The sequence below is a fragment of the Delphinapterus leucas genome, chromosome 11, assembly GCF_059928025.1.
Source record: "Delphinapterus leucas isolate spDelLeu-1000000601 "Yukka" chromosome 11, BTC_Dleu_Yukka2, whole genome shotgun sequence".
NCBI classification, from domain to species: Eukaryota; Metazoa; Chordata; class Mammalia; order Artiodactyla; family Monodontidae; genus Delphinapterus; species Delphinapterus leucas.
In genome coordinates this window covers 39850745-39867301 of record NC_143139.1, presented here as the reverse complement: position 1 = coordinate 39867301, position 16557 = coordinate 39850745, and the positions used below count along the sequence as shown (strand labels likewise).

At 49.7% G+C, this 16557-nt stretch overlaps 1 protein-coding gene across 1 annotated transcript in view; it reads left to right on the top strand.

Moving 5' to 3' along the window:
• Positions 1-12731: 12731 nt before the first annotated feature.
• Positions 12732-16557, top strand: part of RACGAP1 (Rac GTPase activating protein 1) — a 33652-nt gene continuing 29826 nt past the window's right edge. The window contains exon 1 of the mRNA XM_022572207.3: positions 12732-12755. The gene's annotated coding sequence lies outside the window, so the exon portion shown is untranslated. The remainder of the gene's footprint in view (positions 12756-16557) is intronic.

Sequence of the window (16557 nt, the reverse complement as noted above, 5' to 3'; positions counted from 1 at the left end):
TCGCCGTGGACTGTGCTCTGCCCACACTCAGTAGGTGCTTTGGATCCTGGGCACCTTGAGGGCAGGGACCGCATCTCGAGCTCTGGGATGTCGGGACTGGGCCCGAGCCTGGCCGTCGCAGCTGTTCAATAGTGTTTAGTGAGTTGCATGAATGAGGAGCACTCCTGGGGGTCATGGCTGGGTCTGGGGGTTCCCTAGGCTGGAGACACCTTCCTCTCTCTGAATCACTTGGTCCTGCAGGGTGCTTGTGTCTCTGAGCTGTCCCCAGCTGACAACAGTCTTCCTCTCTCCCCTCTTGCCCCCCACCCTCCTCCCACCTTAACCAGCCTTCTCTGGAAGGCGCAATCTCAGCGCCCAGGGCAGCCTGCGAGCCGGAGGAGGCAGTGCCGGTGAATAATTCATGGGGCTGGGAGGCCCTTATCTCCCAGGCCGGCCCCACCCGGGGCCCCAGCACTGGTCCGCCGTCCCGCAGCTCCTCGCTTTATCTCGACGCCCAGCTTGTAATGCAGCCCGCCATATCACAGGCAGAGGGGGAGATTAATTTTCTGGTTTTGCATGGGCAGGGAGGGGAGGGGGCGTGTGAGGTGCTGGGGAGCAGAAGCTGGGATCTTTCCGATTTCAGACTCCAGCGGCTTAATCCTCTCCCAGGCCTGCAGGAAGGGGGGGGAAGAGGGTGCTGCAAGCCAGATTTCATCATCAGTGGCAGCCCCAACAGGGGGAGGAGGTAGGTGCTGGCGCTGAAAGGGGGGTTGTTTGGAAACAGGGGGAAAGCGGCCCTCAGCCTGGGCTCACAGACGCTGGGTTGGTCAAGAGCAAGGAAGGACTCAGGCCACGTGCGGTGCACACATGGGCACATGTATGTGTACACACAGGAGCTCGGGCACATGGGCGTACCGCTTCAGGAAGTGGCAACAGTCTTGGCTGTGCCACACCTCACACAGGGCCTGGCACAGAGGAGTCTAAAAAAAATGTTGACTGACTGAGGGGCTGAATGTCTGGGGAAATGTTGATGAACTAAACAGACACAGCTCCACATGCTCCTGGAATCTGGCTCTGCCATCTTTCCATCTGCCCCATGGGCCCTGGCCCACAAAGACTGCTGGCTGCCTCCGTTTCCTGTCCCCCAAGGTCCCTGCCGCTTCTGCTTAGCTGACACAACTACCCAGAACTAGAGGAATCCACCACCTGTTAGTTGAGCACCTATTACACACCAGGACCTGGGCAGGGCAGCCATGTGTTCCCCAAGATCACCTAGAAGTGGATCTTGCCTTCCAGGAGCTTCTGGCCCAACTGGGATGACCAGACACATAGGTAATTGACTCTGATGCATGACACTGAATGTGATGTTTGCCAGGAAACAATAAATAAAGTGCTCCAAGCAGGGAGAGAGTTGATGATGACCAGGAAAGTGTCTTGAGAGATGTAGCATTTGAGATGGGTTTTGAAGGATGGGTAGGAGTCTGAATTGGCTGTAATGGCATGGGAGGGAGGCATGGCATTTCAGGAATAGGAACAGTATGGAAGAAATGATGACAGGGACCAGGGTGAAGCAAAGAGATGATAACTTTGTCTGTCTGTTAGGTGAGGGGGAATAGCAAAGCAGGGAGAGGCAAGGACATAGAGGTTCCTGACATCATGTGGAGGAGCTTACATTTGTCTGGGGTGACTGGGGAGCAACTAAAGGGTTTTCAGCAGGAGGTGGCAAGATCAAAGTGGTGTCGGGGAAAGATAAAGACAGCCAACATTACTGAGTTTGTGTACTGGGTGTTGTTTTAAGTCTATGGAAGGAATTCTCTCATTAAATCCTCACAACCACTGCCTTAGTAGGTAATAATACCATCCCATTTTATAGATGAGGAAATGGGGTCACAGAGGTGTTTGCTATAGAATGGGAATTGATTGAAGACAGCAGAAATCACAGATGGGAAGTTTAAGATGATAAATTCTTTAATATCTTAGGCACTTTGGGGCGTGGAGAGAAATACTCATTATTTTTTCTACTTTGATGTCCAATTTGTTAATCTTTATTCAATTATTAACATTCCCCTAAATATTCTCCTACTACTTATACAACCAATATACCAAAAACTTATAAATTTGGCAAATTATCTTTCCCCAAATATTTAAACCTTGATTGCAAATGAAATCAAACTCTTCATAAATCAGGTTTTCCTAAAAGCTTTCAACATCTTTAAAAGCAGACAAAAAGAAGAGTATTACAACAATTGCCCCAAAAAGCCATTACAAAAACAATATCATGCATTTAAATTTCTTTGTTCAATATTTCTGAGATTATTTTCTTTACTCTTATTCTTTTTCCTTCCTGGGGTAGGATTTTCCTGACTTAAACTAGAGAGTCAAGGTTTACCTGCTCCAGCAGGCTGAGGCCGCAGATTGGGTTGATTAGAGATGATGTGGGACCGGGCACAAAGGTCCTGGCAAGGTGGGGCTTCCAGGGAGATTCTCCTAGACTTCATTATGCAGCCCTTTGCTTGTTTCATCAGGAACTTTCCTCTTTACACTTGGGCCAACCATAGATTTTGAATTTTCGTGTGTGACCCTAATCTCTTCCCCAAAATGACTCTGGTTCTGACTGCCTTATCTTTACAGTACAGCCCACTGTGCTCTGAGTGGGGCCTGGTCTGGTTCAGTTAAGTCTAAAGCCCTTGGTCAGTTGTTTAACTGGAACTACATCCTTTCCTTCTCATCGGCTGCTAAGACCTACACTATTGTCAGCTAGGTGCTGAAGCGAGGGTCTAAGAAGAGGCATTAAGGGCTTGAATTAGGGCAGTGGCAAAGAGAATAAAAAAGAAAGGACAGTTTTCAGACACTCTGTGAAGGCAAAACTGACTTCTATTAAGTGGGAGAGAATGGCTTACCTCGGAGAATCAAATGAAAATACATGTGAAAGCCCTTTTGAACAGTATAAGCACCATTAAATCCTAGTTGTTTTTGCTTTTGTTATTGTGGTACCTTTATGAGATGGCTAAGGACAAAGCCTTAGGGAATTCACACAAGTTTAAGGGGTGAACAGGAGGACCGGAGGCAGGAAAGGAGGCTGAAAGACAAAGGGAGCAGAGAAAGATTGGTCAAAGGGAGGAACCAGGAGAGAGAGACGTCACATAGACCAAGGGGGTGGGAGGTGTCTTACGGAGGTCCAGGAGAGAAGAAGCAAAGGACTGAATAAGGGTGGGGAGAGTACAGGTGTGTCTGGAGTGGGAGAGGAAACAAAAGAGGTGAGTTATAGAAAGGGTTGGCAGATGGCTACTACCTGGTTGTACTGAAGAGGGACCAGAGGGGAAGCTGGCGATGCAGAGGGTGTGCACTTGGGGGTGGGAGTCTGGGAAGAGGCAGAAAAGGAAGGTTGGGGTTGCCTTGGGTTCCTACAATGCACAGGATGAAGGTTCTCCACTGTGACCAGGTTTGATGAGCCTCTGCAAACTGAAACTACTTTTCAGCCATGTGGCCCTAGGCTTTCCAGCATAGCTGTCACCATCCATTCACCCTCCGCCCTTCTCATGGGAAGCAGAATCAAAGTTTAGAACCGACAGGGTCTTTAGAGGTCACCTAATCCACCCCTCACCTTCAACTACCACCATGAAACACATGAGGACACTGAGACCAGAAAGCCCAAGTGGCATAAATGATTAGTGAGTGACAAAGCTGGGATTAGAGTCCCGGTCTCCTGACTCCCAAGCTAATATATTTTATCCCTGTCACTCAACCTGGTGATCCTACTGGAGGAGGACTTGGTCCCATGACACCCAGTATCACATGGCTGCCTAAAGAGACTTTTCCAGAGAAGTAAGCTTTATTTTGCCTTGCTAGACCTGAAAACCCTGGCATTGGCATTGGATTAGGGGGCTTGGTGGTGGTCGTTGAAGGTATGAAGCATCAGAAAAGGTGAGCTCTGGGAATTCCCTGGTGGTCCAATGGTTAGGACTCTGCGCTCTCACTGCCAGGGCCCCAGGTTTGATCCCTGGTCGGGGAACTAAGATCCCTCAAGCCTCACCACGTGGCAAGGTCAAGAAGAAAGAAAAAAAAAAAGGTGAGCTCCTTCTGTGCTTGTTAAAGAACAGGAGTGATGTTGGGGGGATTTTAAGAAACAGCAGGTCGTCAGAAGTAGGGAGAGATTAGAGGCAGGAGATGGAGGCAGGGGGATGGGCTGCCCTGGGCTCAGGGAAGCTGTGGCCTAAAGCCTATGTGAAGGATTGAGAGAGAGAAGATAAAGTGGTGGTGGTGGTGGGTTGTGACCTATGGGGATGTGGAGCTGGAGACCAAGGACGTGAGGATTCAGTACAGGATGGGGTGGATGCTTTATCCGACTTGAAAGAACCACAACCCAGTCCCCAAACTGGCAGCACCTCTCTGTCTCCCTTGGGCCTCTGACCACTCTCTTTTCCCTCCTCCCTTCGATTGCTAGTGGTTATTGCTCTCCATTTGGCAATTACTTAGCTCATTAATTGCCTAAAGAAGGACATCAGCCTAGGGTGGGGTGATTGGCAAAGAAAGTAATGGCGAAGGAGGGCTCTAGGGGAATGGACATGGACCTGGACCTGGAATGGACTGCAGTGTGGTGGAGGAGAGGGGTCTTGTATAACTGGCCCTAGTCAGCTGGACCCCTCTGCTCAGATCTAGTTTGGAGGAACTACTTTCCAACTCTGATATGGACTGGACTCCAATACTTTCACTCTCAGATACCTTGCCATCCTGATCCAGTCGCGCTCTCCATCATCAGTACCGCCACTCTCCAACTCTCCTCCTCCACTATCAACATCACCACCGTAGCCATCATGGCAGGCAGCCTCTCCCAGTGACCCCTGCCTCCTAGTGTTCATGCCCTTGTGTAATCTTAACCCCTCAAGTGTGGCCGTATTTAATGACTCACTTCTAGTGAATAGGACTCAGCAGGGGTGATGGAAGGTTATTTCAAGATGAGGCTACAAAAAGATGTGGCTTCCCTCTTGCACTGAGGAAAGCCAGCTGCCCTGTGGAGAGGCCCACATGGCAAGGAACTGAGGGAGGCCTCAGGCCAACACCCGGCAAGATCCAAGAGCCCAAGAGGAACTGAATCCTGCCAAAAATCATGAGTGAACTTGGAAGCAGATTCTCCGCCGGTGGAGATTATAGATGAGATTGCAACCCATGCTAACAACTTGGTTGCAGTCTTGTGAGAGACTTGGAGCCAGAGGTACCTGGCTAAGCCATGCCCATATTCCTGATCCACAGAAACTATGAGATAATAAATGTGTTGTTTGAACTGTTAAGTTTTGCGAGTAATTTGCTATGCAACGATAGATAATTAGTACAACCACCGTCACCATCACTACCACCATCTTCAAATCATCAACATCACCACCGTCACTTACCAACACCGCCATGCTCTCAAACTCACCACCATGACTGCCGTCACAGTCCTCACCACTGTCACAATTATCCCCACCTCTACTTTATTATTATTTTTTTAAATTAATTAATTAATTTTGGGCTGCATTGGGTCTTCGTTTCTGCACATGGACCTTCTCTAGTTGCGGCGAACGGGGGCTACTCTTCATTGTGGTGTGGGCTTCTCATTGCAGTGGCTTCTCTTGTTGTGGAACACAGGCTCTAGGTGCGCGGGCTTCAGTAGTTGTGGCTCGAGGGCTCTGGAGTGCAGACTCAGTAGTTGTGGCGCACGGGCTTAGTTGCCCTGCAGCATGCGGGATCTTCCCGGATCAGGGCTTGAACTTGTGTCCCCTGCATTGGCAGACGCATTCTTAACCACTGCGCCACCAGGGAAGTCCCCCCACCTCTACTTTAAACTCAAATGTGAATTCTGTCATAAGCACCATCACCACAGTCATCACCTTCAGCTACAAAAGTCTTTTTAACACCCAATATGTACCAGAGTCTAGGCAAGCCCCAAGGTTAAAAAGAGGTAGGACACATAGTCTGTGCCCTCGGAGAATCCGTTGGCGACTCTCTTGGGGAATCAGGACACATTCATAAAAAGTGACTAGTAAGTTGAGGAAGTCTATGCTTATTGCCACTTTTGGTGGTAGGCAAGGCTTCAAGGAGGAGGAGGCCCCTAATCTAGGCTTCAAAGGATTGGTGAGATCTGGATGGGTAGAGGGGGAGGGGGAGAGAGGAATCAGCGTGATGTGTCAGGTGGAAAATGAAGTGAGGAGATCTGGTCAGAGGGGAGGACCACGCAGAGGAGGTGGGGTGAGAAATGAGGTTGGAACCAGAAAAGAAGCACATGAATGTCTAAGGCATTTGAGCAGGGCTCTACACTTTCCAAGGCAGTCTCTATGCTAAGTTGGTTAAGAAGTGCCATTCTCTTAAAAATCTGCCCAGTTTCCCAGCTCGGCCATGGCGAGCCAGGACTGAGGCTGAAGCCTCGAGCCTTCTGCTCCAGCGGGAGGCAGTGTGGAGTGATGGGACCCAGCAGACCTGAGTCAGAGTTCCTTCCAGCAGATAACAATGGGCAAGTTATTCAACCTCCGTGTCAATTATACCTGCCTCTCAGGCTACTGTGTAGACCACATATCAAATGAAAAACACTGCATGTGTTTCCAGGCAGCCTAGAAATAAATGTTAAGTCCATCCCCTAGCCTCCCTGCCTCGCACATTGTCCATCACCTAGAGGCTGGGCCGCAGTTGTCTCACTCCCATCGAGGCAGACATGCCACACTGCCCAGCTCCAGGGGGTGCCATTCACATGTGGACACAAGGCTAGGATGAGCTGGGAAAGAGATACTATTGACCAGCTGCTTCTAAAATCTTCCCCTCCAGAATGTCTTTCAGGATTGGTCCAGGACAGTTGACCCCTCAGCTCAGACCTGTTTGACCAAGAAATCGCCTGATGTGCCTTCCCAGAGAGGTTACACCCTCCACTCACTGGGGAGGGCAGGGCCCAGAGCCAGGATCCTAGGGCCGGAAGGAACCATCTGGAGCATCTGGTCGAAGCTCAGTCCCATTCTTCAGCCAGGGAACATACCACGAATTCCACGTAAACAAGACATTGCAACCCTCACAATTGTTTACAGCTTTCATATCACTCCTGCCCTAGCAAATAGTTAGGTCTTGTTATTTGCTTCACCCCCACTTTATAGATGAATGGGAGCTCAGAGACGTTAAGTGATGTTGCCCAAGACCGCTGAAGCAATGGATGGCTGAGTGACCTCAGGATGTCAAATGCCATGTTGTCCCCCAGCCCACTCTGTTCCCAGACTCAGAGATGCTCAGTGACTTGCAGGAAGTCTCTCGGCTTGGATGCAGTAGGGGGGTTAGAGCCCAGGCCTCCTTTCCAGCCCCTAGAGCAGTGTTCTTTCTGCTCCATCACCCTGCGCCAGTAGAAGAACTGCTGCGGGGAAACAAGTTTGGCAGTGGAAAGGGAGAAATGATGGGAGGGGAGAGGAGGGAACTGGAACCCAGCAGGTGACTGTGGAGGATGGGGTCGATACAGAGACAGGAGGGCTGGGGCACCAGGGTCCCCATTTGGCTGGGGCTGGGACCAGCCCTCCCCATTCCATCAGGCCTGGGGCTGCAGGTTGCCAGGGCTCCTCCATCGAGACCCCGGAGAGCCTGAAATTCAATATTCCTCCTCCCCTGTTCAGGCAGCCTTATTGCCATTGACAGTAAATGTATTGCTCTAATCTTTTCTCATTTTGCCAGGATGGGCTCCATTCTGACCTCCCTCCCAGCCTTGAAGGCTTCATGAGGCAGGAGGGAAGCACCAAGGTGGGAAGTGTAGGGGCTGGGTTGTAATGGGGCAGCTGCAGTGATCGCAGATTTGATATGCCTTATCTCCTCCGGAAGGCTGAAAGAGACTAGAAAATTTGGAGATCTCTGCGGGGGCACCCATCACTGAGGGTTCCCCTGGGAAAGCAGATGGGAAAGGCTTGGTGGGCAATGAAGAAACAGGGCCTAGAGCCCCAGGGAAACAGACTTCTGCAGAGCAGACAGGCCTGGGGTGTGTGTGTGTGTGTGTGAGTAAGCTTGGGAGATGGTCCTGTTGAGATGGGGCAAGGCAGGGCGTGCCCACCCTCTCCAGAGTGGCCAGTCCACCCTGTCCATCCTGCTGTCCACTCTGCTGCCCAAGAAGCCTCACCAGTGTGAATTCCCGTGCTCCTCTGGCTGCTTCTCCTGCTGGTCTTCCCTGCTTAGATGGGCACTCAAGCTTGGCAACCTCAAAAAGGCATCCCAGGAGGGCCAGAGGTGTGGGAGGGCAGGAGGAGTAGTGCTTGAGAGACACTCAGCTTGGGGGTCAGGGCTGGTGTCCAGAGCCCAGGCAGAGCGGGAAAGGGGTCAGGTAGGCTGAGTGACTGTGGGAAGGGATCTGGTGCTCAGAGCCCACTGGCGGCCCCGAGAAGGGAACAGCAGGTAAGTGGAGCTCGGCCAGGGAGGAGAAGTGGGGCAGTGAGGCAGTGCTCTGGCTCTGGGTCCTTCATTTGTTCTGCTAAAATCAAGCCTGAGCTTGTGTGTGTGTGTGTGTGTGTGTGTGTGTGTGTGTGTGTGTGTGTGTGTGTATGTCTGTCCCAGGGCAGGGTAGAGTTTGTCAAGGTGAGCGCCTGTCTGTCTGTGTGCACCTTCAGGTTGAGCTGGAAACTTTTCTGGATCCTGACAGTTTATGAGTGTGACAGGACCTCAGCCTCTGGGGTATATTGTGTGGGAAACTACTTCTCTCTTCAAGGTTCTCTGGCCCTTGCCAGGGAGAAATTCCTGGTTGGAGAGCCTGAGCTGGGTCAGAACTCTGCCCAGGGTTCAGCAGATTTGGGGTGGGGTGGGCGGGAGGGTGACAGTGGAGGAGGGTGCCGGCCTTTCCTGTCCTCCCCTCTGGCTGTGAGCTGCTGCTTCCTATTGCCAGGCGAGGCAGGCCCACATCTCAGCAAAGGTCTTCTCATAATGATTCCTTTCTTAGAATCTCTGCCTGAAGCTACCATCTGTGGGATTATGACTGAACGCCTCTGCTGACCTTTCTGCTCCTCTCTGATTGCCCCCAACTCCACCTTCAGAAAGCATTCCCTGCCTCCACAGATCTCCGCCTGTTCCCCACACTCCTGAGGTTCGTGCCAAGACCACTCACTCGGGATGGCCATCCGTGCCGTGTTTGGTACCTTTTCTTTCCTCAGTCCCTTCCCTTGCCTGAAGATAGCTGAGGTGAAATGTGAGAATTTTTCTATGTGTCAGGCCAGGAACTGGAGCTCAAGGTGCAACTAGATGGAACTTAGGTGTCTGCACTGTGCTGAGTCGCCTCTGGGTCCCTTACCTCCCCCAGCTCTGGAGGTACAACTCCCTTACAGAGCCTTATGTGTAACATGTCTCAGTTGTGGTCTCTAGACCCAAGGCCACACCCTCTCCCAGTTTGGAACCACCCTCTCACGCGCGGCCCTCAGTTTCCATATAGTACCGGGATGCAGCGCCCCCTGGTGGCGGAAAGCCCCTTCTCTTTTTGTAGCTTTGTAGCATGGCAGCTTCAAGGGCCTCCAAAGGATTACCAAACTTTTTCATTCCAAAACATTTCCAAGGCCCTGACATGTTAGTAGTTGCATTTTTCTTTTTGGCCGTTCCACGCAGCTTGCAAGATCTTAGTTCCCTGACCAGGGATTGAACCCAGGCCCCCGGCAGTGAAAGTGCTGAGTCCTAACCACTGGTCTGATAGGGAATTCCAGTTGTTGTATTTTTGATATCTGTTGATTGAGAAAACATATAATGACTGAGCTCTGGATCTCATCATTAAAGCTCATTTGTATTTTATTCATCCCCCAGCAATCACACAGTTACACAGTCAGTTAATTACACACGGATGGGTTACTCACAGTCTTTATGGAGCCAGGAGCTAAATCTCCTGTGATCACTCCAAGGCCTCTAAATTTGGGAACCATGGATTTAAACCACTCCTCCTGTCGCAGATGAGAAGACAGGAGAGGGGAAGAGATCTGTTTAAATTCACACAACTCATGAGGGGATTGCACCAGAATTTGAATTCAGGGTAGATATTTGCCACAGAGACTGCCAGTATCAGTACTATAGGGGCCGAAATAGGGAGGAGGCTGCAGGCCGAGGGCTGGGTGGTGGGCGGGAGAGCAGGACCATCCCCGAGAGGTACAGAGAGAACTCCGCCCCCACTTCCTTCCGTTCAGCTCTGGTAAAACACACCTAGAGGAGCTGTAAAAGGGGCCCACGGGAAGGAGATGGCAAAGGAACAAACAGAGAGTAAGTGGAGAGGAGCAGCCCGCTCTGCTTCCAGCTGTTCCCCTATTTACCCAAACCGCACAGACTCCAGGCAAGTCATTTAACTTCTCTGAGACTCAGCTTTCTCATCTGTAATATGGGAGGGAACTAGCAGTTGAACATTCCCCTCCCTTTGGGAATAATGCCTTTCTTGCTTCACAGGACTGTTGAGAATCTAATAAAATGTGTGTGAAAATTCTGGATAAATAGCAACAACTGAGGAAGGGAACTTTGCATCCATAATCTCCTTTTTAATCCTCAAATCGATCCTGTGAAGTAGGTTCTGTTATTCTCATTTAACACGGGAGACAACAGAAGTTGAGCAGAGAGGGAGAGAGCCCAGACTTGATTCCAGGCCTGACTCCGATCACTGGTTCTTGACTTAACTTTTAGGGTTAAGAGTTAGTAGTAAGTGCTACTTGTTACAATTGACATAAATCTCTGGTCTTTTTTCAGAACCAGCTACTTTCCTCTTTGCAGCCTGTCTCCCTACAGTTCCAGCCACCTTGAGCGCGAGTAGCCAAGCGTCCTCTGAGTAAAGTTCAGGCAGGCAGTAGCCCTTGCTGGGTCAGGGTTAGCTGAGGTGGACACAATGAGGAGGGGAATACAGGAGTGTCAGCGGGGGGAGAGTGCAGGGGGGCAATACAAGGCTTGTGGAACTCAAACCTGTTTGCACATCAGAATCACTTGGGAAGTTTTTAGAAAATTCCTGAGTCTCACTCTTCATGATTTTAGGCCTTGGATCCATATTTTGGATACTCATGACGAGCTGGGCATAGGAAAGGGGTGGTGAAGCTACTTTATTTTCTTGGAGGTAGCCATTCAACAGCTATTCTAGAGCAGTGCTTCTCAAAGTGTGGTACCCACATCACTAACAACAGCATCACCTGGAAATGTGTTAAAAATGCAAATTCTCAGGCCCCACCAAAGACCTAATGACCAGAAACTCTAACAGTGGTGCTCAGCAATCTGTTTTAACAAGAACCCTTGAGGGGATTCTGATGCATGCTTGAGAACCACTGGTCTACAGCAGGGACCTTCTGAACGTCAGGTACGTTGTTAGAAGTGGGACGAGGTTAGGGTGGATGAGCTGTGGTCTCGACTTTCAAGGAGCCTGGAATCTAGTAGAGATGAGTTCAGGACCTCGATAACTACACCTCCTCCCCCAAGCAAGGCTCTGCTGAGCCTGGGCACCTGGGAGAGGCACAGGTGTGTTTCTGAAGGGGACTTGGTTCTACTAGAGTCTGATTTAATTGAACGTTTTATTCATTGTGAGAGGGTGATTCCTAGGCATGGGGCAGGGAAACCACGGATTCAGGAAGATTTTTTGTTTGTTTCTGTTTTTTCAATGAGAGGGAGGAAAGAATCAGAAGAAAGAGAGGAAAGAAACAGAGAAGACAGGGAGACACAAAGTAATAATAACTAATACTTATGGGGCACTTACTATGTGCCAGGCACTGTGCTAAGAGTTTTGCAAATACTGTCTCATTTAATCCTCCCAACAGTCCTTTAGACTATAATTATCATCACCATTTAATAGATAGGGAAATGGAGGCACAGATAAATCAAGTTGCCCATCACACAGGTCATAAGTGATAGAGATAGATCTTGAACCAGGGCCAGTATAACTCCAGAGCCCATGCATTTTACCACTATGCTTTGCTCCTTCTCTTAGAGAATAGGAAGAAGTACACACCTGCCATTTGCTCAAAAACCTTCAATGGCTCACTAGTGCCTAGAGAATTCATCTTAATTTATTCATCTTGCTATTCAAGGTCTCTCATACTGTGATTTCAATTCCCTCCAGTCTTTACCATCCCCCTTCAAGATCCTTGTACTTCGGCCATGCTGGATTTACTTCTCCATTTCTTTTTTCTTTTGTTTTAATGAAATTGCTGGGTCTCATGTCAGTTTTCCTGTTTTATTTATTTTAAATTTTTATTTATTTATTTTTGGCTGTCTTGGGTCTTCACTACTGCCCACGGGTCCTCTCCAGCTGCAGCGAGGGGGGGCCACTCTTCGCTGCTGCCAGCCTCTCTCTGGAACACGGGCTCCAGGCGCGCGGGCTTCGGTAGCTGTGGCACGCAGACTCAGTAGTGTGGCTCACTGGGCTCCAGAGCGCAGGGCCACGACCAGTAGTCGTGGCCCACCGGCTTAGTTGCCCCGGGGCACGTGGGACCCTCCTGGACCAGGGCTCGAACCTGTGTCCGCTGCATTGGCAGGCGGACTCCCAAACCACGGCGCCACCAGGGCTGTCCCCTCCATTTTTCTCTTAACCTTTCTGACTACTTCACTTCCCACTCCCCTCCCCGTTGGGATCCTATCTATTCCTCAAAGCTCGGTTTGACGCCTCTTCCTCTCTGATTCCCAGCCAGAAATGGGCTTGCTTCCCCCGAATCCCCAGAACACAGTCCCCACCTCCGCACTCTGCGCCGCTTGTACCCCACCCCACGCCGGTGCTGAGCGCACTGCCTGGAACGCGGAAGTGCTCCAGACGTCCTGGTGTAACTGACGGAGGGAACAGTAATTCTCGACTGGAGGTAGGGTGTAAGACCTCTAGAGATGGAGAGCAAATGAGAAGGAACTGGGAGATAAAAACCGAGAGGGGGAGAGAGGATGAAGACAAACACTGGGCGGCGACTAGACGGCCCGCCGCCACGGTCCCAGTCTCGCCCCGCCCCGCCAGGCCCCCCACTGCCCAGCGACCGACGGTGCCCGTTCCCCGGTAGCGATTTCTGGGCAGGCGGCCCGCCGGGCGAGAGGTGGGGCGCGGGTGGCGGCGGGGCGGCGCGCTCGGCCGGTCATCCGCGTCCTCACATTAGCATAAATCCCATTAGCTGCTCCCGCGCGCCGGAGTGGGGTGAGGGTTCTGCCTCGTGCGGCGGCGAGGGCGGGCGCAGCGGTGCTAGCGCATCCTCCGACGGCGCGTTCCGGCTGACAGAGGCCCGTTTACGATCGTTATCTCGCTGGCATCCCTGAACCATCCGGTGCGTGGGGCTCTCCCAATGCGAGGGATTAAAAAACCAGCCAACATCTCGTGTCTAATAGGTGGCCGAGCTGGAATCGAATCCATGCTTTCTGGCATCAGTTCTCATGCTTTTTCCGTTACAGGTGCAGCCCCAGGATGCCTCTCTACCCAGACTATAGTTTGGGAAGAAAGAGGTTTAAGACCCCCCCCCCGCCCCCGCCCCCCCCCTCACCTTTCCTGTGCTTCTCACCGGGCTGGTGCAGCAGGGAAGGGGGTTGAGTGGAATGGGAGGGGTGTGGTGGTGCTTTGGATGGAGGGAGGAATTGGGGGGGCAGTATCACCAACCCTCATCCATCATTTGGGACAGAATTTGGGTGATGGAGTGGAATGCTTCCACCGTCCTATTGAACTCACCTCCGCTCACCCAAAGGACTATTTATTGGAGCTGCAAAAGCAAGAGATTATAGCAGTAAGTGAGAGGAGTACCATCTCTGTTCTCTGGAAGTTTACAGTCTAGTAGGGAAAATCAGGAATATTTACGGAGCACTTACTCTGTGCCAGGAACTGTGCGAACTTTTTTTTTTTAAACCTATTTTTGGCTGCATTTGGGTCTTTGTTGCCGCCCGCCGGCTTTCTCTAGTTGCTGGGAGTGTGGGCTACTCTTCCTTGTGGTGCTTGGGCTTCTCGTTGTGGTCAGGCTTCTCTTGTGGCGGAGCACAGGCTCTAGGCGCATGGGCTTCAACAGTTGTGGTGTGTAGGCTTAGTAGTTGTGGCTCCCGGGCTCTAGAGCGCAGGCTCAGTGGTTGTGGTGCACGGGCTTAGTTGCTCCGCGGCATGTGGGATCTTCCCGGACCAGAGCTCGAACCCGTGTCCCCTGCATTGTCAGGCAGATTCTTAACCACTGCACCACCAGGGAAGTCCTGTGTGCCAACTGCTTTACATGGATATCTCACTTATTCCTCTCAACAACTCTATGAAATAGTTATTATTATGATTTACATTTATAGACGAGTGAGCAAAGGCACAGATGACTTCTGAAAGGCCATATAGCTGGTGACTAGAAGAACCAGGAAGATGAAACAGATGAGCTGACATGTGTGACAGGGGAGGAAGAGGATGATGGGGAAGCTTGTAGCAAAAGCATGGCTCTAGGCCTCAGAGACCTCCCTGAGCAAGGCAGAAAACTTCTCAGCTGCCCAAAAGGCTGAGTAGAATTTAGCCAGGTAAAGAGGCTGTAAGGGTGGGGAAGAGGAATTGCAAACGCCAGAGGGTCAGGAAGTGCAGCTCTAGGGGCAGGCCAGGGCCAGGTTAGGAGAGGCTTATTAAGGATTTTGGTCTTTATTGAGGAGGAAGTTGAAGTCATTAATGGTTTTAAACAAAAGAGAGGCATGATTAGACTTGCATTTTTAAAAGATCATTCGGGGGACTTCCCTGGTGACACAGTGGGTAAGACTCCCCACTCTCAATGCAGGGGGCTCGGGTTCAATCCCTGGCCAGGGAACTAGATCCCACATGCATGCCACAACTAAGACCCATGCAACCAAACAAATAAATAAAATAAAAATTAAAAAAAAGAGATCATTCAGGGTGTAAAGAATGCAAGTGAGGGGTAAACAGATTCACTGATGGCTTGGACCACTGAATTGGATTAGGGTGGTGAAGGTAGGAAGAAGTAAAGTGGGTACATACAAGAGATACTTAAGAGCCGCGCTAAGTAATTGGATAAGGGGTAAAAGGGAGAGGGAGAAAGCTGAGTCATTTTATACCCCCTTCTCTCCCTCAACCCCTAGATCCAATCATTTAATAAATTCATTTGATTTCATGAATGTCTTTCCCACCCGTCCCCTCCTTTCCATCCCCGCTGCCACTGGCCTAATTCAGCTCAGGTCCTCTCCCTAACAATGAAGCAAGAGTCTTTCTACCTTCAGATTTTCCCCTCTCCAGACAATCCTCCATGCCATTTGCGGGTACGACCTATGTAAAATGCAAACATAGTCGGAGTCAACCCCGGCCCCATTGTCTTGTCATTTTGTCAATTACAGGATAAAGTCCCATCCTTTCCTAGTCTGGTCATTCTTTGCTAGCTTCTTCCCCTCCTCAGGCCCAAGCTGCACAAGAGGTGTCACACCCACTGAACCCCCAAAGTTACCTGCATGTTACGGTAAATATTCCTTCACAGCACTAAACCTTCACAAATCCTTTGCTTGTGTATTTATTATATATACATGTGACTCATTTCTGAGAGGTCACATTGTCAGGAATTGCCTCTCCTTTCTATCAGGTAAATTCCTATTCATACTTCAAGTCCAAGCTCAGATAACAAGTCTCTGTAGGCTTTTCTAACACTCCCGCCGCCCTGATAGGATTAATTGCTTCCTCATCTGTGCTTCTAAAGCACTTTACACATATTCTGTTCTTGTATATGTTTAACTGTATTATAGGTGTAGGAGGCACAGGCTAATGCAATCAACTAAATGAGTGCTTCTGACGTTGAAGGGTTGTGGGAAGGAATAAATGGGATAATATGTGTACAGTTAATATTTCTTCATCTCTTATCTAATAATACAAATCTTTATTACAGTTTACAAAGTGTAAACTTTGATAGTGTTCCACATACTCTCCTGTTTGATCTAGGAATAAGCCTGTGAGATAGGGTTGATACTGTTATTTCTGTTTTATAGTTGGAGGAAGTGAAGTACAGAAGGGTTAAAAAGTGATGATGTGGCTGGTTCAGCAGTATGCGGAGGCACAAAAGTGCTCCACAGTATTTGTTTAAATGGAGTCAAGTTTTCTGGTTATAAAACCTGTGATCTTCCCTTTAAACCACACTGCTTCTTGCATGCATTAGCCAGTATTTTTTTCAAGTTGCAGGTAGTTAATAATTAATAAATTCAATGAGGTAGGGACAACTAACATGGCAGGGGTGGTGGTAAGAGAATAGGAAAAAAATAGTTCAGAATACATTCATGGAGTAAGGATAAGCAGAGTTCTGTACTACGTGGTTGTAATGTAAAATCTGTTTCTCACTGTGGATTTGGATTAAAAGAAAGTATGAAAGCCCCGTGTTAGCACTATGCCAAGTTCTAAATGAACGTTTATTAAATGAAATCATGGCACTTTCATTTTATATTTTTGTTTTCCCGATGTGTAGCTACTGGAAAGCAGATATCATGTCATCTTTATTTTTCCAGTTCCTAGGAGAGCCCTTGTTACAAATTTGGTGCAATTAATAAATGTGTGTCAAATGAAAACCTGGAATGCAGGAATGAATGAAGGCAGTGTACAGCTCAGCATATATGGTTGTAAATGACTGCTGTTCTATCTCCTTCCGGAATTCTTCCTATTCAATCGAGAGATGAGACACTGTTCAGTTA